At 42.5% G+C, this 22403-nt stretch overlaps 1 protein-coding gene across 5 annotated transcripts in view; it reads right to left on the bottom strand.

Annotated features, from left to right (window-relative positions):
• Positions 1–22403, bottom strand: part of BMPR1B (bone morphogenetic protein receptor type 1B) — a 517894-nt gene that overhangs the window by 373731 nt on the left and 121760 nt on the right. The window contains exon 1 of one of the 5 annotated variants that reach the window (XM_019488077.2): positions 13436–13496. The exons of the other annotated variants lie outside the window; for them this stretch is intronic. The gene's annotated coding sequence lies outside the window, so the exon portion shown is untranslated. Of the gene's footprint in view, positions 1–13435; positions 13497–22403 lie in introns of those variants that run through there. 5 annotated transcript variants of the gene reach the window in all.

Below are 22403 nucleotides of genomic sequence, written 5' to 3'. Positions count from 1 at the left end.
ATCAAATCTATTAGAGGTCACTGAATGTAAAGCGACTTTTCTTACCTTTCCTTGCTTTTTTGTATTGCTAAACATTGTCACTTTTGACAGTCTACCTAGTTCTAAGGGTACAACATACAAATCAGAAGTAAAACATGGAGTCAGACTTGATGATCTAATAGGTCCCTTCCGACCCTAACATCTATGAAACTATGAAACAATTAAATTTCCTTTGCCCATGTGTTCAAGCAAGCACCCAGAATAATGAAATCCTCAGCCATGGCTGTAACTCTGAGGCACATAAAAAAATTATATGTAAGATACAAGTATCAATATTTTCTTGTCCAGTCACATAGTTTTGTGGAAGAATCTTTATTAAAACTTAACACACAGAAGACTTAGCACAGAAAGTTTTGCAAGAGCTGCCTTCAGATTAGGACATCATTTTGTTCCTCTAAAATCAGAAGGAACTGGATATCCAGCCTGCAGAGCCAGACATGCTTTTGAAAGTGGATGTGAAGAGGTACAAGGTGAGTATATATGTGGGAGGGGAATATTATTCTCGGTCTAGATTGATTTTATTTTGTGTTTGACATTTTTAGTGAAAACAGCTTGGGAGATTACTGTAAAGAAATCTAAATTCATTAAGAGAAAATCTTTTGAAACTATTTTCTCTCCAGAATTTTAGAAACTAAAAATACTTCCCTATTCGTGCTCTAGCACATTCTGTTATTTTCATGTTAAGAAATTGCTTTTATTTTCCCACTTTTAATTTCAATAGAGATGAAAACAACATGGCAAATTTAGTTTAATTCACATTATAGGCAAGGTTGGATGTAATCCAGTTTTAAACAACTGAGTAACTGGAAGTTACCTCCCACCCAAGTACCATCTATGTGAGAACCAATTGGAACTGCAGTCCACCAGTCTTACAAGCCTAGAACAAAGTCAGAACAATCTTACAATATAGAGAAATGAGGCGTGGGAGTCCTGGAAAGGGTTTTGGATCAGCTAAGTCATTGAACTGAAATTAATCAACTGAGAACCAGATCCACAGAGACGCTGAAAATATCAGAGAAGAAAATCACAATGGGATATTGAATCCATCTTTTTCCCATTAATACAATGAATTATTGCAGTATAGTTTACTGCTTTCTTATAAAAAAATATAAAATGTATTTTTCTTTTGCACAAGACTAGCAGAGATTTCATTCATCCTTCATGGCCTATCAAAAAATAGATTTCTGAATAATTCTGACCCCTGTACACATACACATCTTAGAAGAGGCCTCAGACACAAAAGAATATGAAACATTACAACATTGTATTTACGTTCCACATTTTCAATTCAGCGCTCTTTTGAAGTTACTTATAATTTATATTTTTATAAATAGTATTAAAGAAAGATTAGGCTACTACCAATCTCATATACATTATTTAAGAAATGCGGGACAGCCATTTTGTGCTATTTGCATAAATGACTCTTAATTTTTTCAACTCTAAATCAAATACTTCATCTACACACCAAAAACATATATGGTCTTAAAACTGAGTTTGTAGAACCAGAACTGTCCTCCTGTGTCATCTGTGCTCTTCTATGAGGGTATTTAATTTGTAAACGTCAGGGCAGGGACTTCTGTAAAAGTTCTCCTGTACAAACTTGCACTACTTCACTAACTAGCAATAACAACACACTGGAAATGATTAAGGAGCTCAAAATTGCAGCACTACCCATATACAATAGTATAGTTGTTTTGCAAACCACCACAAAATGGACATCTATACTTTTGTCAAAGAGCCAACAGCTGGGTAGCCAACACTTAACTCTCTCTACTCTCAATCATGGGTTTTCAGGGAACCCTTACGTTCTTTAAGGATTTCTGGGACAATTCTAGTTTGTTTAGTCTGACTTAACAGAACACAAAAAGAATTTCTGGATTTTTCTACCACTTAGTTAGCTCTCATAACAGCTTGTATATGACAACACCCCTGTTAATTATTATTTTTGGCTGGATTACAGAATTACCTTTATGCTTCTCTTTTTTATATGCCTATCAGGATTATGAAGTAAGCAAGGAAGCCATTTCCTTAGTGGAAAGCTCTAAAATTGGGCAGTGTATCTAACAAACTCCAGCTCCAAAATCTTTTGATGCATCTTCTGCTGGGGGCAGGCACATAGACAATCCTCATGATAAGTCTATCACAAATGATTCAAGCTTATTTATTAGGGTATACACTTGAGTACACCATTTCCTTTTGTTAGCTCAATAAACCTGCAGCATGCATATATGTAAATACTAGGAAGATGTTTCACTCTTCATGTCAGGATTTTTATTTGACTCACATTAATTGCTTATGCGGTGCACTCTTAACAAAAGTTTTTGTGCTCCAAGACCAGACAATTTTTTTACATTAATATATACACAAGCATTAGAAGCGCGGCAAATAAATAGAGCTGTTCCTCTAATGTTTTCCTTCATTTTCATGTTATGAAATTGCTTTTTTTTCCCCCCACAATACAGCTAATTTTGTTTAATTTGTATTATAAAAAGGCTGTGTGTATATATATATCTATATATCATGCTATATACATTGTATATATTTATATAATTATATGATTATATAAATTTAGCAGTAGAGGCACAGCTGCAATCTCCAAAATGTTCAGAGGCAAAAACCTAGGGACAGGTGAAATCTACCTGGAGATTGCACAGGTGCAACAAAAAGGTGTTTTATGATGCCCAAGGAAAATAGTCCAGAAAGCATAAGATTCAGCACAGAAAAAATGCCAGAGAGTTTATTTAGATGCCAAAGAAACCAAAAAGCACAGACAAATAAATACTAAAAGAAGGTTAGAGAGGACTGAAGTGGCACACCGTAATCAGTGATAGCTGAGGTTTCCCAAGCAAATGTTGCTCTTGTGGAAATCAAGGGAGTCTTTATTTACCATATATTCTAGCATATAACCTACACCTTTTCCCCCAAAACCAGCTGGGGAAAACAATATTCGTTTCTATCCTCACAGCTCAGCATGAGGACCTTAGTCATTATACACCGTAGACACTGCACTAAAATCAAGATGATTATGATGATGATTATGCTCATCTCTGTGGTATCTGTGTACATCAAAAACATTAGCATATCTATCCTGGCAGTTCTGCTATGATGCTGCTAAGTTGCTTGTCAAAAGACTAGCAAAGTCGCACACGAAGTCAGTGGAGCAGAATCTTCTGTCCCCCAACCTGATGATATCACCATAAGGGCAATCCTGTTTTTCTCTGTCTCATTCACCATGCTCTATCTATAATAAATGAGGCACGAATTCTTTAGACCAGCAGTCAGCAAGCTTTTCTGGCTGCAGGCCAGAATGACTCAGCTCAGGTCAGAGGGGGCATGAGGACCTAAGTGCTGCTGCTCCAGGTCATGGCAATGGGGGGAAGCACACGCTGCTGTCACTTCTCCCCGTTGTGACATGAGGAAGTACCCACTGCAGTCACTTTTCCCCACTTACTGCATGGCTGAACTTGCTGCCCAAGCCCCATGTCTACAGGCTGGATCCAGCCTATGAACCGTAGGTTCCCCCTTTTGCTCTAGACCTCAAAACTAAATCACTATAGGTCAATACTTCATTCTCAGTTCATTCTATGAACTGAATGAAGCAGAAGTCCTAGTTAAGAAAGAATGATATATGGACATATAATAAACATACATTACATGCAGAAAGAGGCAGAATTAAAGCTGGGCATGCAGCCTTTTTAGTTTGTCATGACTGATTTGGTAGGATTCTACTTTTTCATTCTTCATATTGTTTCAGTGCAGGTATTTTTAATGGAATTCCCTTCATAAAGACAGAGATACAGAAAGAAAGAGGAAAAAGAAAAGAAAAAAAAAAAAAAAAAAGATCAAGCAGAAGTTGTCCAGGGGGTTACTACTGGCTAAATAACAGCAGAATGTTCTGTCCTGTGTTTTGTGGGCAACAGGTCAGATCAGAGTTCTCAGATCCCTTATGCATACTCTATTTATGCATGCACAAAATCATCAGAATGCTGGCAGAGTGTTGAGACTACATTAAAAGAAACAATGAACAGGATGAATTCCTTCCCCCCCCCCCAAAGCTTACAACCTTCAGAAGTCAAAACTAGTCCAATATGTCACACACGGGTGCTACCCAGAAATTCTCTGCAGTTATATTTAAAAGAAAGAAGGCACTACCAGTTATTGAAAAATAGGTCACAACACATCTATATCATCCTTCAAAATATATTTTTCACTGTTTATCAGAAAGCAAATTAAATGCTTTCTACTCAGGTTCACCATCGTACTGGCTCTTGTGTTGAAATCAAACCTGCCAGATTTCAGCTTGAAATGTAGAAAACGTACAAAGTCATAAGTCACAATTTAGAATGAAAAACACTTCCAACTTTAATTACAGCCAAGGAATCCACCTTTAATAAAAGGGACTAACAATTAAAATAACAAAAAGCAAAGTAAGTATATCACAAAAGCACACAAAAACCTCTGCAAAACCAAGAAACTCCACAAAAATGACTTTAGCAACTAAATCTAAATAAGAAGTACAGACCAAGGCACCTTGATTAAGTGTTCCTACATTACAATATAAAACATTGCATTTAAAAAGAAACAGAGACTCAAAATCTCAGCCCTCTGTTACGCCTCAGCTCTGTATTCTTGGGCAACCCTGGCACAGGATGCAGTCTGTCTGACTCACAAAGGACTCACACCACCCCTCCCTCCCCTCCTCTACCTAAACGAAACTGATTAAGATGCAGTGAGAGACGCACCTAAGACCCTCACCAGATAAGGGTGACAAGAATGAATCAACTGCCCTAGGTCTCATTTGCATCCGAGATGGAACCAGATGACCATTCATTTACATGAGAGATGGAGAACAGAAAGCCTGAAGCAGAAACTGCAGTGAATTCTGGGACCAGAGAAGCAGGAGAGCACTGCATGATGGGGAATCTGTGCTTCCAATGTTAATCAACCCATGTTCACACACACCCAGCTCAGCATTTATCAGACCAGTTCTAATCTGGATTTGCTAAGGACTTTTCCCCCCCAGACACACACACACAGCTCTAAGTTTAATAGGCATCTCGGGCCGTACATTCCCCGGTCCCACTATGGGAGGCCTATTTAAACTTGATTGACTAAAACTCGGTTGCCGGGTTAGGGAATGCTGAGGCAAGAGACCGAGTCTGAGGGGGTATGGGCAACATTTGAACAATGTTTAAGGGTTCATCACAGCATCCAGCCTGCTGGAGCCCTAATCCCAGGTGTTGTCATATCTTTCCCGAGATGACTGGTGGGAGTCCTCTCCACAAAAGGTTATGAGCACCCCAATAATTGCTTTAAGTCTGTTAAAAGACTATAGTAAGATCTGGAAAAGTCATGCTAAGCTGAGGCTTGTGCACAACAAGTAAAAATCCAAAATCCTGATGCTGCAAGCTATCTATTGTTCCTGAACAAACCATGAGATATCCCATCAGTATATCTGCCATCCATAGGAATCTCAAGCTGGCTCCCAAGTATTTGGGTTACTCCCTAATCTTAAGTGTTTCCTGATTATCAATCAGTTTCCTGAGATGGTCCAAACCAGATAACCCCTTGTCAATAGAAAAGACAATGATTTACACTACTGAGGGTGCTTCAAAGCAGCTGAACTGAGGGTATAAAAATCTGTAAGTGTGTGTGCTTGAGAGAAAGAAAGAAAAAGAAGAAGCAGGAGGAAAGAGGGAGAAAAGGAAAGAAGAAGAAAACTCCTATGCTGACACCAGCCCCTGTCATTCTTGGGACGCTGGAAGAACAGATCGTCTCTCTCTTCAAGGATTGTGCTACGGACTGTGCCTGTCAGCTTTGCAGCCTGAGTACCGTGGACTAGGTGAGACCCCAGCGTTCTCTCTCTTCTGTCTAGGCATAAACTTCTGAACCTGAACTGTATTAGTTAAGCTTGAGCTAAGTTTCCCCAAATACTTAGTGAAACCAGAGTAGTATTGTCATTGTTTGTGTTTGTTTTTCTTTTGCATGTCTATTACTACTAGTACTATTATATATTTCATATGCTTAGCAATAAATAACTTTTATAGGCAAACTGGTAGTAATTGGGTATATTTTTCCTTCTCTGCTTCTTTTGCCTCCCGTGATCTGCAGCAACGTTTCTTTTACCTATGCTAAAGATCCCTGTGAAGCCTAAATTATTGTGGGGTCTGCTCATCAAGAGGCCAAAGATTGGGACGTGCTGAGTTTGAAACACATAAGGGGATCATCTTGTACAGGCTGATTGACCCAGTTTGACTCAGACGTGCCCTTATGAACTGAATGCTGGCCCATGAGGGTGTCAGCTGGACACCCAGCCGGATTCAGAGGGATTCTGTTTACCTGTGTGCTTGTGTTTGACTGCATTTTATTGTTGCTCTTATGAACTGATTCTTGGCATATGAGGGTGTCAGCCTGTCCATGCTGATCAGCCCGGCCAGGTCAGGCGTGTCACGTTAATTTGTGTGTGTTTGTGTGTATGACTGATTTGGTGACTGGAGGAACCCAGTCCCATTGAGATTGAGTCCTGCAAGATAGCTCCACTGGGGGTGAGGGCTTGCAGAAGGGAGAAATTCAGCTCCGTATAGTAACACAAGCAGCACATTGACAGAATCACCAAGACCCTAGAAACTATCCCTAATAAATGAGCACACCCCAAAGTAATGGGCAAATTTGGTAACACCTCCTTCCAATTCTTACTACATTAGATGGTCAAGCTATCAGCTGCTAAGGAAGTCCCCCGCTTTGCTAACCTGAAACAATATTTTATTTAAAAAAAAAAAAGAAGACGACAAACAAAATATGCATCAAAAGCCACACAGCAGTGAGGAGCAAGTTATCAATTTCTAGATGCTTGATTTCAATATGCTCTCACACTGTTTTTGCAGAGAAATCAGGTATGTAATTCTCTCTATAATCCTAAGCTTTACAGAACTATCTACTTTATTCTGGAGGGAAACTTCCCAATACCAGATCATACTTCTTGTCAATTCTGACCATAGTGGTTAAAATTGCAATCATCACAGTGAAAAAGCCCAAATGGGTAATAAAGGGTTTGCTTCGAGTAGAAATAATGGGTGCATGGCAAGTAAGAATATTTAAACTCATAGGTAGCCCTTTTCAGAAAGAGTTCTCAAAGATATCTGCTTTACAAATAGAGGGCAATACGCTGGTGTCTTGGAAAAAACTGTCAATAATTGGATTAACATTGAGAGCAATTCTAAAACATTGACATGCCTATTTTCTCAAACTTGCCCAGAAATGGGGCAGGTTAAAGACAGAATGACAGCCAGTAAAAAAGTCATCATCAAGAGGTCCAACCATCATTTGTTTCAAGCACTCTGCCATCCTTAAGGGAGGTCCCAGCCACCTCCCCACCTCTTCTTACTACTCATGAAGAGCATGGACTCAACCCAAAGATCCCTCCAGTATTCCACTAGCACTTATGAAGACTTTCTGATAGGAAATGAGGCTAGAAACAGATGGTGCCTTTCTACTGCTTAAGAACGTTTATGACAGTACAAAGAACAAGCAAGGTCAGGGACTCGAGCCTGAATGCACTGGGAACTCCTGTTCCCAAGGCACACAATCAGGCCCCTGAAGCCCTTGGAGCGCCTGCCTACATTCTCCCATTTGCACAAGTGTGCCCTGGGAGGCCCCCCTCCTAAAAGGCATTCCCTGGGCACACGTTATACTGCTATGCGCTGACTCCGGACATGCCTCTGCAAATGGGGAACCTCAGGTTCCTCACCTACAGACACCAACCATGGGAAACCCCCACCAAGGAGTTCCCCAGGTGCACTTATTGTGATGCCATACCTCTAGTCAGGACACATCTCTGCAAATGGGGCTATCCTGGAGTTCCCCCATTTGCGGAGATGGGGTCCTTGTCAGGGAACAACAGTGCAGTATGACAACCAAGAGAATCCCCTGCAGGTGCGCATCTGCAAGTAAGGAAACCTGGAGTTCCCTTGCAGATCCACCTCATTTGGCAACATCCATTTATAGTTTGAGGGCACATCTACATGAGATGCCTTACTGCGCAATAGAGCAAATCTCTGCATAGTAAGCATCACTGTCTACACATGCAGACTTTTACTGCATAGTGATTTACTCTACTCAGCAGTTAATTTGCTACCTGCACGTGCAACTAGCAAACAAACTGCTGAATAATTACTGCACAGTAAGACACGTGTAGACAGCTGACCAGGAACAATTTACTCCTGGTCAGCCAGGCAGCAGGGGACAGGAGATTGCTCCCTGCCCCCAGGAGCTGCCTGCTGCTGGGGCTAGCTCTGCCACAGAAGCCCGAGTGGGGACAATGTCCCCCTGCTCTAGCAACAGGGAGCTCCCTCCACTGGAGAGTTCCCCAGCCACCCTGAAGCTGGCTGAGACCTGCCTCTGGCCAGGACAGCTCCCAGGCTGCAAGGGGAAATCTGCACATACAGCCTGGAGCTGGCTGGGAACTGTTGCCACTACAGGACTTGTGAGCCAGGACAGGCTTCTACCCCTGCTCTAGGTAGAGCTGTGCGAGAGAGGGGTTAGTAATGAAACAGGAGATGAAAAGGAAATGGGGGCGGGGGAAGGGTGGTAAAATGAAGGAAGTCAGCCACTGAAGGATAAAATCAAAAGTAAAAAAAATAAAAAGAATTTAAAAGGAATAGAACATAAATGAAAGAAAGTCTTATGCTATATAATAAACTGTGATTTGGGATTGGGATTTGAGGGATGCTGGTCATGCTTCCTAGGGTAGCTGGGAAGTGAGAGCAGTGAGGGAAGGTGTTTTGGGGGAACTACTGCCCCTGCTCCAAGAAGGAAGCCCCATCTCATGGGTACCAAATCTGGCCCCCTACCTTGTTCCCCCCAACCTCCTCTAGACCTCACTCCTGGGCCTTTCTGTGCCTTGCAACCTTGCTAGATGGAATGTGCTCTACAGGCTGTTTGCAGGGGCTGCACTCCTAGGGGCTGGAAGGTCACACCCCAGGGGGCAGGAGGAGGAGTTGGTTTAGTGCCAGAACTGTCCCCTGTACAGCAGAGTTCAGAAACTTTGCCTACACTGAACAGGAGGGCAGCGAGGGGACACCATATTCTGGGATGCTGGAGGACCGCAACTTGGGCAGTTCATCTGTGGGGGGTAGCTACACTTTAAGGGACCACAAGCTGGGTAACACAGATCAGAGATAAACCTGCCCTAGAGTGGCATAACTTTAATTCACCTAAACTGTGCTTCAAACAAGTTTTAGGTGTTCATGTGTTGACAATCCAGGGGTTAAGATCTCCAAGAGCAGCCTAAAATTAATGAGTAACAAGGCTCAGAGGTAAATCCATTTTCTACAATAGGGGTCAAATTGTGTTTCATGCATGATGTACAGGAAAGACAAAGCAAAGATTTGTGCAAATATCTGCCACTGACATGTCACAGTTCCTCTTTTCAAAAGGGTGTATGGACTCCTTCCTCCCTTCACCTGATGAAACATCATTGTCTAAAAGAATAAAGAAAGAATCAAGAAGACAGTGCTATAATTGCCACATGGAGCTGACCATTTTGCATCAGGAACACTTGCTTCCATCATCAACAAGGACAGTGCAGCTTATGTCTGTCTATCCAGTCAATTACGGAACTCGGAGGTCGGTTACCCAATACTGGGGGTAGGGACAGACATTACATATAAACCAGTTTAACTGATCAGAAACTGGTTAAACCTGTAACAGAACAGATGTTTAGTGCACATAAACCAGTTTGAAAATGGCCAAAACTGGTTTGGGATAAACCTGGTTGAATGTAGTATCAGACTTAGCTGATTTGGTTCAAACCAGTTTATGCAAAGTCTGTCCCAGACTCTTTGCTGGTTTAAGATAAACCAGACACCCTCAGCATCCCACCATACTCTCTGGGCTGGGTGGGACTTTTTGCTCTACTGCAGGGCTGGCCTCTCCACTCTGCTCCCTGGCTGGAGCTCGCCACAAACTTCCAGGCACAAAGCATCTGCCTGGCTTCTCCCTGCTAACCAGGGGTTATTTCCCCCCTCTCCTCTGCCTTACGCAAACACCTCAGCATTAGCTAGTAGATCACACACTGGCTAAGGTACCTGCTGTGGGAGAGGACAGAGGCAGACAGGCTTTTTGGAGCTAACAGATAGTTTAATATGCTTCCTTGGAAGACAAAGTTCTTTGGGTGAATCCGATATCTTTTATCAGACCAACTATATTTATTATATAGTTGGGGGAAAATGTTTTAGCAAGCTTTTGGGTTTAAAAACCCACAAGAAAACCACTCTCTCTCCAATCTCTCAGTTCTAATCCTCAAAGGAAACTTAAAAAGCACTTCTCAGAGATGAGCCTATGAACTTCACTTCATCAACCTCCTAGATACAAAAAATCATGGACTAAATATAGACATTGGATTTATGACGCATTATAACCTGCCTGCCATCGGACTCCCCAGGTACCTGTCCACTATTTATCTGCTACATTCATCCCCATTCTCCCCCCAACCCAGCCTGTCTCTCACTCACTGACTCCTCAATTTACATTTTCACAGGCTGCTTGTCTTGCATGCATACCAGCCCAGCCTCTGGCTTCTTTACTATTCATTCCATCCAAGAAGAGCACACACCAACTGCAAAGACTTCCTTAGCCTGAGGAAAGGTTTTTAAACCCAAAAGCTTGCTAATTTTTTTTTCTAACTATTTAAGGTGGTCTAATAAAAGGTATCAGATTCAGCCACAGGACTTCGTCTGCCTATGTCCTTAGACCAACAACCTACACCCCTGCTTCCTTGGAAGAGCTGTTTAAGAAGAGCTCCATTAGTTAATGGAGAGAGGCTTTGTTTTCTTAATGAGTTGATAAACACTGAGTTATGGGTGATAAACATTCCCTGCTGGGCAGCTCAGGAGGGGGGGAGGGGGGGAAATAATCAGAGCATCCTGCCAGGGCCTGGCCATGCCCTGCCTCGGCTCTGCTCTGTGGAAGCAAAGGGAGAGCTGCTCTACCACCCCCCAGCTTCTAGCCTGAGCCACTGCAGGCACATCCCTGCATTTCTGGGATGTCTGTCTGGGTTACAAATGGATTTAGCCTAGTCAGGTTAGACTAACCTGCAAAGATTGAATCAATTCAGGATCAGTCTTTTTGAATATCTGTCCCTAGCCTGGAAGGGAATCAAAGACCGATATACTCTCCAGAGCCAGACACAGGCATGGGCGAACCAAGCAGCCGCCCAGGGCCTGGACAGAAAGGGGACCCAAAAATGGCAAGTTTTTTTCTGTTGTCCAGTTATTATCATCATTTTCTCTGCCAAAGCAGAGCCCAATAGTAAAAGTTCACCCAGGGCCACCAGGAGTCTTGGTACAATAGTTATACCCTCACAGAAAATTATGCAACACATGGGAAAATTTGCCTGTTTTACCTAGCTGAGTATCCAGAACTCTCATTATTAGGCCAGTGACCTGAAGATCATACAATGAAGATCTTTATTATGCGGTTGAAGAGATAAATTTAATAGGATTCAACTCTTTTAAATTACAAGCTTCAGAAAAGATCCACAAATCAGAGAAAGGATAAACCTTTCTTCTAAAGATGAACTAGAAGTGATGCAGTCACAAGGTACAACAGAAATAAGCTAAAAGAAGTGTTAAATGATATATAAGGTCTTTACTGTAAACTTATGACTCAAGCTTAATGTTTAAACCTAAAGTCCTAGAAACTGTATTGTAGGACCTTCAGCAGCAAAAAAAGATGCAATATAATATTTAACCATTTAATTTTTCCCTCCTAACTTCTGTGGAGGAAGGGTTTCAAAAGGGCCAAAGGGTGCCTGTACATGACTGCAGAGGCTGCTCTGACGTACTGTAATTACAGAGCATCGGAGCAGACTGGATTAATCGAGTCTGCTGGAGTGTGGCAATTACTGCGCTCCAGCAGCCTCCTGCATCTCATATATTATCATTCCCGTACTTCATAACGGTAACTCATTAGATGAGCTTTAGTTCAAGTGTCCCCACCACCATTTTGAAGCGTGGGGAAGCTGATACATGAGACGCTGCAGCGCTTGGATTAAAGCTGCTCTAATTAAAGCACACGCCCCCCCACCCACAGCCCTGAAGCATATGTAATTCTTTTCTTTTAAAAATTGATGCTGCCAACTCAGTGCCAAACTATTATATCATCAAAGCATTTATACTTTTCCTCACTGCAATCTTACCCACACCTTATTCCCCATACTCTTTTAAGTATTCATTTTTAATAAATGTTGGTTATTCAGATAGGCTTGCATTCCTCTTTTGATCCAAGGAATGTGCATCCTCTATGCTTAAAGGATGGTTTAAACTTTAAAGCCAAGTCACATTTTTAGTTTTCTACACATTTTAATTCTCTCCCTTAAAATAATTCTGCCTTTTGGTTTTGTATAGTTTGACCATCCAATGGCTTTAGGAGTTGCACGCTGAACTCAAGAGAAGGTAGAATTGCTCACCTTGGTGTGGCCAGAGAAAAAATAACCAAGTCTAACAGATCAAGAAAAAGATCAATAAAAGGGTTGTTTTTTTTATTTACAAGAAAAAAAAGCTACAACTATAAATACTATGAACAGGAACATGAAAAGGTAGAAAAAGATGAAAGAAGATAGATAACCTGTTCTTTGATTTGTTAAATAGTTACTATGTTCCAGCAATTCTTATCATGTGTATAAGTAATGAACACCAGGAAATAAGCATGGGTATTATAAGTCTAACTGTGTCAGAGCCTTTAACATTTAAAATCTTCACAAATATCATTCTTCCCATAAATATTTGTGTCTCTTGTTCTTTTAAAAATATTTATGCTTTAAATGATATCGAATCTCTCTCCCAAGGCTTTCTGTTTCATTTTCTGTATCTTTTGAACCTTTCTATTCAGTCTGGAATTTTCAAGCTTGCATATTTGAAAATTTTAGAATCTAACAATACAGTTTTCTATTCTTCCCTCTCTCACTTTGAAAATGAGCAGCAATACTAAGAACATCTCCTGAACATTTCCTTACAGGACCTGAAGTGGTCTAACTATGTTGTGATTACTCTTTCGTTGTTGGCTGTGAAATAAAAATCCAAAACAGGAAACCTTCATTTATCTCAACTGAGTTAACAACAAGAAAGCATGCAGTTATGTTTAGGTGCTCATTAGCAAAAAGCACAGACATACAAACATTTTCTTACACAAAACCTCTTTCACCAGCATCAGATATAGAATATTTTCTGCATTTGTCACCTTTCAAATGAGTTTCCAGCACGCTTCTTGTTATACGCAATTAGCTCCATGCCAGGGTATGGTACACTTTGTAATAAATCCTTTGACCACATTTGCTGCAGGCCTGGCAGCTATGGAAAGGCTCTATTCATTAAGACAGTAACCAAGCCACAGAACTCACCGCACAGCACAGCTCACTTGCAGAATTCCAACATGCTACAAATTTCAACAGCCATCACTCCCTCCCTTCTTGTTTGAAAAAGCCTGACATATGACTGTGATTAAGTAGGATATGAAAATGCACCAATCAACTTTTCTCTTTTTCATGCTTCACCACCCCCCTTCCCAGCTCTCCTCCCCCCAAAACCCCCAAATTCCCCTCCTCTCAGAACTTTACATATTAGGTAAGAACCAGGGTTTCTGCCTGCATTAAAACAGTAACCATTTGTTACATAAAGGAAGACTGTGTCTCCTTCTCATGTTTCTTCAGTGTTGGAACACTAACATTATGGTACAATATAAAACTAGCTCTAGGCTGGGAAAGTTCTCTGTGAGGCACATAAGAAGAACAGCAACAGGAGCAGCAGGAACAACCACTGGCCATGAGGCCATGTGTTCACAGACAAAGCAAACAGAAAAATCTTACATTTTTCCAGCTGCTGCTTTCCAGAAATCCAACAGTTACCACCACGGAAGCCAGTGGAGAGAGACAGTATGAGCACAGAGAAGTGTATTTCAGAATTCTGTTAAAGAAAGTAAGAAAACAGCAATCTTTGCCTGTATGTGATATTTGGGGGGGAGGGAGAGCTTATATAGCAAAGTCAATACCTTGCAGGCCACAGTGAGTAAACCCAGCCCTGGTGCCAAAGGATTAATAAAGCAGCAGACAGCTAGTGACCTCTATAAAAGCAGTCGGATTGTATCATGCATATATTTCAAAGTATCTGGTTGCATCAATGAGACTGAGTGTTTTCTGTTATTACTAAGGGATAGCTAAATGTTTGAAAAAAACCCTCAATTTGAATTCCATCATTCTCCCATCATTTGAATCCCATCAAACCTTCAGGTTTCAGGACTGCTCAGTTAAGGAGACATCTAGAAGGTTTTCCAAATTTTACACACTCCCATGTTTCCCCAGGGACGAGGAGCAACAGCACACCTTGTGCTGCTGCTACTTGTTCCCAAGAAACATCCATGGCTCACACGCTATGGTGAGCGACAGGTTACCTTGGGTTGGGGTAGGGGAGGCTGGGACCAGCCACTGTGCTGGCACCAGCAGCCTTACCTGGGGTTCTGGGAACCTCCGGAAACTGCAACTGGCGCTCCTGCAGCAGGAAGCCTGGCCAACAGCTGGAGCGTGGCTCTGACTAGGCAGACTTCACTTTTGGGTGGCATGTGCTGCCACCATGTGTGCCACCCCCCTTTTTTTGGTGTGGGTATTTTTGACCCCCACACTGCAAAGCAGCAGCACGGGGAATGGCTGCAGGTGCGGTGTGTGGTACCACAGATGGGTCTGTAGCACCACATACCTGCACGTCCACGCTCATCTGGACACACCCCACAAGTGCAAAGTGGTTTTTAAGTGATGCCAAATTAAAATCAGCCATTTATCCTTTTATACACCAAGACAGGAGTGGAGACTCATGGCCAAAGTGTTCTACTTCCTTGTTCAAATTGATATTTCATTGTTAGATGACCAGAATCCTCTAGTCACTTTAACAACAGCCATGAAGAAAGGTCTGCTTGCTGCAGCAATGCAAATGAATGGGGACATCTATGAAAACTAAAGTTCATTCCAGACCACAAGGACAAATTAGGATGTGTCTCTATCAGTGGTTCTCTACCTTTTTAGATTCACTGTCTAGACTGATAACATAGCAGTCAGAATAGAATAGCAGATATACAGGTTTCCCTCGCCAACCACTGTTCTAAGTATCCATGCTTTTGCTCCCTCAACCCTGCAGGAGGGGGCCAACAGCTGCCAGGCCTTTAGATCCAGGTCTGCAGTGCCCTGCCCCACTCTCCACTGCTGCCTGCTGTGGACTTAGGCAGGTGAGGAGATCCCTGTATGGCTCCTCTGCTTCCTGAAGTGCCGGGTCATGGGGGTGGGAAGCAGGGTGGCAGGGAACAGCAGGCCCGCACCGAGAAGCTGTTTGCCACTGTTCCCTGCTGCCCTGCTTCCCTCCCTGCCTTGGTGAAACACCTCCTGTACGCAGGGATGCAGCGAGGGCAGTGGCATGCGACTGCACCCCTCAAAGCAGCAGCAGGCACTGTAGGCACGTTGCCAGGGCACAGAGGGGTGAGCAGCGGCAAGATCCCTGTGCAGCCTCAATGTCCCCAGCTGCTCCGGGTTGTGCCTACAGGGTGCCAGAGGCCCCAGTAGAACAAAGCAGGACAGGAGCCCATGCCCACAACCTGCTCCTGCCCCGCATACAGATGCAGGGAATGCAGCCTGCCCCCGCCCCACCCCCCAGAGTACACAGTATGGCGGGGAGCTGGCCCTCCCACTTCCCCAGACGAGCCACCCATGGCTCTGTCCAGCTCCTCACTGGGGCCCTACAGCCACTCATTGAGGCCCTAAGCACTGCCCAGCTGGGCAGCAGTCCCAGCCCTGCCGAGCTCCCTCCCTACAGGGGCCTCAATCCCCCTCTCCTCCCCCCCCCCACTTACCTGCTGGAACTGCTCTGCAGGCTGCCAGGGGCCATGTGCATGTATGGTACATGCATGTGGCGCCCCTTGTCTTGCAGCCTTCCATCCACTCCTTCCGAGCTCCCTGCAGGCTGGAACTTATATTCAAGTCCCTAACCCCATTTTTCCCATAAGCCTTTTTGTCTTACCAACCATGGTTTTGCCAGCCACGGGAACTTTCAGGAACCTAATCCCTGTGGTTGGCGAGGGAAACTTGTACAGCAATGGGCAAGGGTAAGATGGTGGAGTCCCCACCAACTCCAAACAAAAGAAGTGTACGTACAGAATCAAGGGAAGAAATCAAAGGGAGACTTTTTATTAATAAAAAGTTTAGTAACTAACAAGTAGCCAGTGTATATCATGGATAATGGAAAGAAAATATGCTACTGAGCCCCTTAATAAAGAATGCTGCTGCATTCCATAGTAGCCCACGGCAACTTAAGTACCTAGACAGATGTTAAGTATATACCCATGGAGTACACTGGCACTGAAGTGAATGCTGTTGGCTAGATTCTCATCAGAGAAAAACACTGCAGTCAGTCTTCTAGACAGGAATGCAGTGTCATTCTTGTACATTACTCTTATATGATCACAATATAGTGACTTTTAATATTAAACCACCTCCAAAATATGCATCATTAAAAAAAAATATCATAGGCACATACTTAAAATAAAAGGGAGAGGCATCAGCTTGAGCTCAGCTTCCAATTGTTTCCTCCAACCCACCAGCACTAATCACCCTTCTTAGTCCTGATGGAACTGAGCTTCAGGCTTAAAATCTGGTAACTGAAAGGTAAAACTAAACTAATTCATGCTGGAAATAAAGACACGCATTTTATTTTTGTTGGGAGCAAATTAATTCCTAGAACAGATTACCTAGGAATGATTTCATAGATATGAAGTAAATTCTCCATCACTGAGTCTTTATATCAAGAATACACATTTAAAAAGTATTGCTTCCAGCAACAAATTGCTCGGCTACATGCAGGAATCACTGTCTAAAAACTGCTAGCTACATTATACACGAGGTCAGGTAAGACAATGCTCCTTTCTGCACTTGAATCTTCCTACATCAAACACTTCTGGGTGTTCTCTACATGGAAAGAATGGAGCCATCCAGGTGTTCCCCAATCCTTTTATGATCAATGGTACGATGGGTTGCTGTTAGGTCTAAATTTCAGAGCATACACATTCCATACTGCCATGTCACTTGTTGTGACAGAGTGAAAAATGACCAAATTCACTATTTTATTTCCTGTTTTCTTATTAGATTGCCAAGAGCCAGTGAAAAATATCAGAAATTTCAGTTTTTAGATTTCCTCACCACTTTCACATGATCTATTGTCAAACAAATAGAAGCATTCTTTTAAAAATAATGGATCAATTGTTCTTACTACGCAAAATTAGTCTTTAGAAGAACAGACTAGAATACAAATGGAATCCTCCTGTTTTTAGTGTTCACTACTTCTTTCTCTTTTTTTTTATTTCACTATATACTCTACTTTGTTTTAATTTTGAAAATATTTGTAGAATTAATAATCTGATTGTACAGTTTTAGCAAAAAGTGTAAGTTATATAAATGTTATTTTATAGCATATAATTTTTTTTGGTCATTTTGTTGTATTGCTTTGATGAAAGCTGTAAACAAACCACCACTACTCTCAGTAGAATGCCTAGTGGAAAAAAATAGCAGCAGTAGGATATTTACTATCCACCCAAATGACAAATCAAATGTAAAAGATTAGCTGAAAAATATTTCAACAGCTATCAAACAATTGATTAAATCAGGGCTGTCCAACTGGGGGCCCATGGGCCACATGTGGCCTGCAAGGAATTACCATAGGGCCCCTGGGCCCCCACCTAGCTGCTGCTGCCCCTATTGCTCTACCCGCAGCAGCAGCCAGGGTCTTAGGGCTCCCCCTACTTCCCCCAACTTCTGCTACGTGCCCCCACTGTGGGGTGGGGGTGGGGGGAAGGTGCAGCCAAGGGAGCAAGCAGCCCAAAGTGTCCATGCACAGTCACAAGGGAACTCACAGGGGCTTAGGACACACGCTCAACAAGCCTGATCCTGAATTGATTGAATCTTTGCAGGTTATTAACCTGGTTAGGATAAATCAGTTTTGTAATCAGACAGACATCCCAGAAATGCAGGCTCAAGCTAGAAGCTGGAGGGTCACTAGAGCAGCCCTCCCTTCCCTTGCACAAAGGTGAGCTGAGGGAGGGCATGGTCAGCCCCCCCCCTGACACTGATACCACATGCTGGCTACAATCTGTGCTCTGGGAAAGAGAAGGAAGGGATAGCTGCTTAAGCAGTGAGGGCAAGAGAGGGAAGGGGGGCACAGGGAAGCCAGGCAGACCCTGCTGTGCCTGCAAGTCTCTGTAGGAGCTCCAGCCAGAGAGCAGAGGGGAGGGGCTGGCTTTGCTGTGGAGCAGAGAGCCTCATCCAGCCCAGAGAGCATGCTGGGATGCTGGGGGTGTCTGGTTTAGCTTAAACCAGCAAAGGGTCTGGGACAGACATTGCATAAAACAGTTTGTGCCAAATTAGTTAAGTCTAACACTACATTCAACCAGGTTTATCTCAAACCTGTCTCAGCCATTTTCAAATTAGTCTATGTGCACTGAACATCTATTCTGTTACAAGTTTAAATCGGTTTCTGATCACTTAAACCAGTTTATGTGTAATGTCTGTCCCTAGCCAGGGAGCCGAAGGCAAGGTGGGGTGCCATGCTATGTGAAAGAGTATTTGCCTGCCTGTGCATAGTGCATCAGGGTGGGGGAATGCCCACCTGTGCACATAATGCAGCACGGTAGAGCGCCTACCTACACACACATATGTGTGGGTCATGAATCCTGAGGGGCTCATAGCCTCCATTAATGCCGCTCTGACAATGTGTGGCCCATGAGGCATGCAAGCCCTGGCTGCTTTGAAGGACAGCTGTGGATTAAGTTGAAAATAAGAAAAGGACCAGCCAAAGTTTGATTATTTTTAATATTACTTATATGAGCAGGTTGGACAGACACTGGCTAGGATGATTTGACAGGGATGATTCCACTTTGAACAAGGGGAAGGACTAGATGACTTTGTGAGGGTCCCTCCAGTGCTACTATGATCCTATGTTCATCCAATCACAGTTGCCAGAAATGGGAACCCATCAGTTCATCAGGTATGATTCTCAGGCAATCTGACTCGTGCTCCACTCTGTGTTTCATAGATTTCACAGACATTAGGGCTGGAAGGGACCTCAGAAGATCTTCAATCCAGCCCCCTGCCCCAGGGGGTCATGGCACAGCTGGGACACAGATCCTGTCACAGGACCACAGAGCCCATAGCTCTGACATCCAGAGGCGTGCAGCTGTCTGGACTGTCCTGGTTTACAACATTAGAATATGAGCTGAAAAAAGGGCGTAAGTATTAAAGGTGTCCAAGAGAGAGCAATTACTTGAGCATTAACCAAAAACAGGAATCACTGCAGTTGTTTTATCGTCTACTATTAGCCTCGCTTTTAATTATTTCAATTGTTTAAAAACAAAAAATACAGACCTGGCCACTGAAGAAGTGTCTTGTTTGTTTGTCTTATTGAAATATATGAATGGTACCAGGGATGAGCTTTAACCAAGATGTAAAAAGATGGATTTTACCTGAAGGTAAAATCTATCAAGTTTTATAAATTTGTATACTTAACTTTTACCTAAGCACTAGTCACAAAGATATCTATATCTATATCTATAGATAGATAGATAGATAGATATAGACACACACACACACACGAACACATAAGAGTTTCTAATAAATTGATACACTTTGTAAGAGGCAGAAATAAAGGATGATAGATCTTCCTCTCCTTTCCAATGAGCTAATACAAGAGAATGCCATAGATATAATTATGATGCCCCTCTGTGTTTCTGTTAAGTTCTTGTGAAACCAAAACTTCGGTATATTCTAGAGTGTCGGTGTGATGTTCTGCAGCTGGAAGACATAACCTTTCCTAAACAATGAGAACTCTAAAGTGACCTTGCAACCTTCATCTTTTTGTACCCAGCCAGGAATACTTTTGTTAGCCAATATTGTGTTTATCTTTTCTATAAAGTAGGCCTGCCTGAACATTGATGGAGCCTATTTATGATCATATCATAAACAGATTCTTCAGAAACCTCTCCTGTAATCTGACTCATGTTTACGGATTGATGATCAGTACTACTCTGAAGGGCTATTGTGCAAATCCTCTATTGGTGGTTGCTACATAGTTAAAAGGAGCTGAAAGCAGAAAACCAAAACATCTTTGTCCAAAATGTAATGACCCAAGGTCTGACCCTGTAATCTTTACTGGAGCAATACTTCCTGCTAAGGTTATAAGCTGAATCACTGAACAAGCAAGCTTGTATAAGCATCACTTAGATATTTTCTCAGGTAAGCACAGTTCTTCTAAACAGCATGCAAGAAATATTTCTCCAAAACCATTACAGTCAGACGTCAAGCCTAATCTGTGAAGAACTAAATTAGTTTAAGTATGTGCATTTATTGATATGGAAAGGTTTGATAAGCATGTAATAAAATTGAGGCTTTACAGCATCACTTCTTCCAAACAAACCTAACCAGAGCATAAAAGGGCCAGTTCTTCCCTATGCTGTATGGCAGGAATTCAGGCTCACTTGGTAAATTTTTTTCAGCTTGTCCAGCAATATTTATTTTCTCCCAACATTGTCATCTCTGCCTTGCCTGTCTTTTTCCAAATTCAATTCTCATGAAAACTATCCTTTTCCTTTCAATACATGTGTGTTGTGTGTAAGCGTAAACAAGTGTTCAGAAGACCCCTCTCAGGTTTCGTGACTTATTCCTAGTAATACAGAGACCCAAGTATATCTGGAAAGAAAAGCCCTTAAAACAAACTTAGTGAGCTTCATAAGAGACTCTTTACAACCTTATTAGCTGTTTGTATATTTATTTAAAAGTTGCATATAATTTCAAAACCCAAAGCATTCTGGAAACAGTTTTCCAGATCTCCCTGTTTGCTACCTCTGATTGCTTACAACTAGCATTTTTATTTTATCACAGTGGTATGTTGGTGTTCCAAGTCAGAGCAAAAGTTAACTGGACTCTCTGGCAACTGTTGTTCTAGACTGTTGTTCTTTTTTATAAGACACCCTAACCAGAGGATCCCTGCAATACTGTGACTATTCAGGTCAACAGTTTTATACATAACTCTTTTAGCCAATATTTACAATTGTGAATGTTTTGTATTTCCAAGCAAGTAGAACATGCTACATGACCCCAAATGCCCAAAACTAAGAACTTCTGTAAAAATTTGATTACACTGTCACCTGGGTTTTTAAAAAGGTGATGGGAATTTTTTCCCCAAGTATACCACTTGAATGTTTCAATTGCAATACACTAGCAGTATATACTCAAAGTAGTGCATTTTATCCCACATGACATGCCCCTAAATAAGACAAGCACCTTGATTCTGGAAGTTGGAGTAAAGAAAAAAATATTTTTATTTGAAAATACCAAGTGGCAGGGGAGGGTGGGGGTCAAAAACCATTGCCTGCTCAGTTAACTCCCTAGCTACAGGATGTGATACCTACCCAACTCAAGAAGAGGTGCTGGGTAGTTCATCTCCAGGAAGATTGGACCCTCAGCTGACACTGTTGGCTAAGCTGAACTGCCAGGTCCCATCACCCAGAGTGGGTTTGAACTCTCACTTGTCAGCACAGCATTCTAACCACCACACTACAGATCAGCCATGATTCACTGGCCTGTGGCATAGTGGCTAGAGTATGATCCTGGGAAGTCAGGCCCCCCAGGCTCAAACCCCTCTGGGTAATGGGAGGGGACAGAAGTCAGGTCATTGAGCTTCCCAGTTGAGTGCCCTAGCTACTGAACTATTTTGGGAAGAACTCACATGTTTTGTTTCCAAAGCATATGAATAGTCTGGGCATGTATATAGGAATGAGTATACAGGAACAAAATTACCATTAGTAAGTGGCATTTTGGGAAATTAGACAAGCACATAGACAACTAAATCTGTTCATCTATGTGTCACAACCCAAAGTTGTGGTTTTTGTTTGTATGCGCGCTTCGGCACTGCTAAATTATTTTCCCGCCGATTGTAGCTTTCTTTGCACGGTAGAGTTCTCTGCTGCGAGAGAAAACTCTGGTGCAACGGGGGATTTCCCGCCAAATTACAGCTTCTTTGCAGGGTGCATTTCTTTTGCATACTAGTGATGCACACTGCAAAGGAGTTCCCGCCATTTGTATTCGGATTCGCGCCACATTATCGGCCAATTCCAAATGTAGGCACACGTGGCGGCTAGCTATTGGCTTGCTAGCCGTACAAAAGGCTTGGGTAGTTTCCGCCCAAGTCGGAGAGGGAGAGAAAGGAGGAGGGAGGAAAAGAGAGAGACTCTGTGTGAAGATCTCCAAGCGCTGCGGGCCCTTGCAGACCCAACGCGCCTCCCCTAAG

The sequence above is a fragment of the Alligator mississippiensis genome, chromosome 2, assembly GCF_030867095.1.
Source record: "Alligator mississippiensis isolate rAllMis1 chromosome 2, rAllMis1, whole genome shotgun sequence".
Taxonomy (NCBI): domain Eukaryota; kingdom Metazoa; phylum Chordata; order Crocodylia; family Alligatoridae; genus Alligator; species Alligator mississippiensis.
Note: the sequence above shows the minus strand (reverse complement) of the source record. Positions and strands in the feature narration are given on the sequence as shown.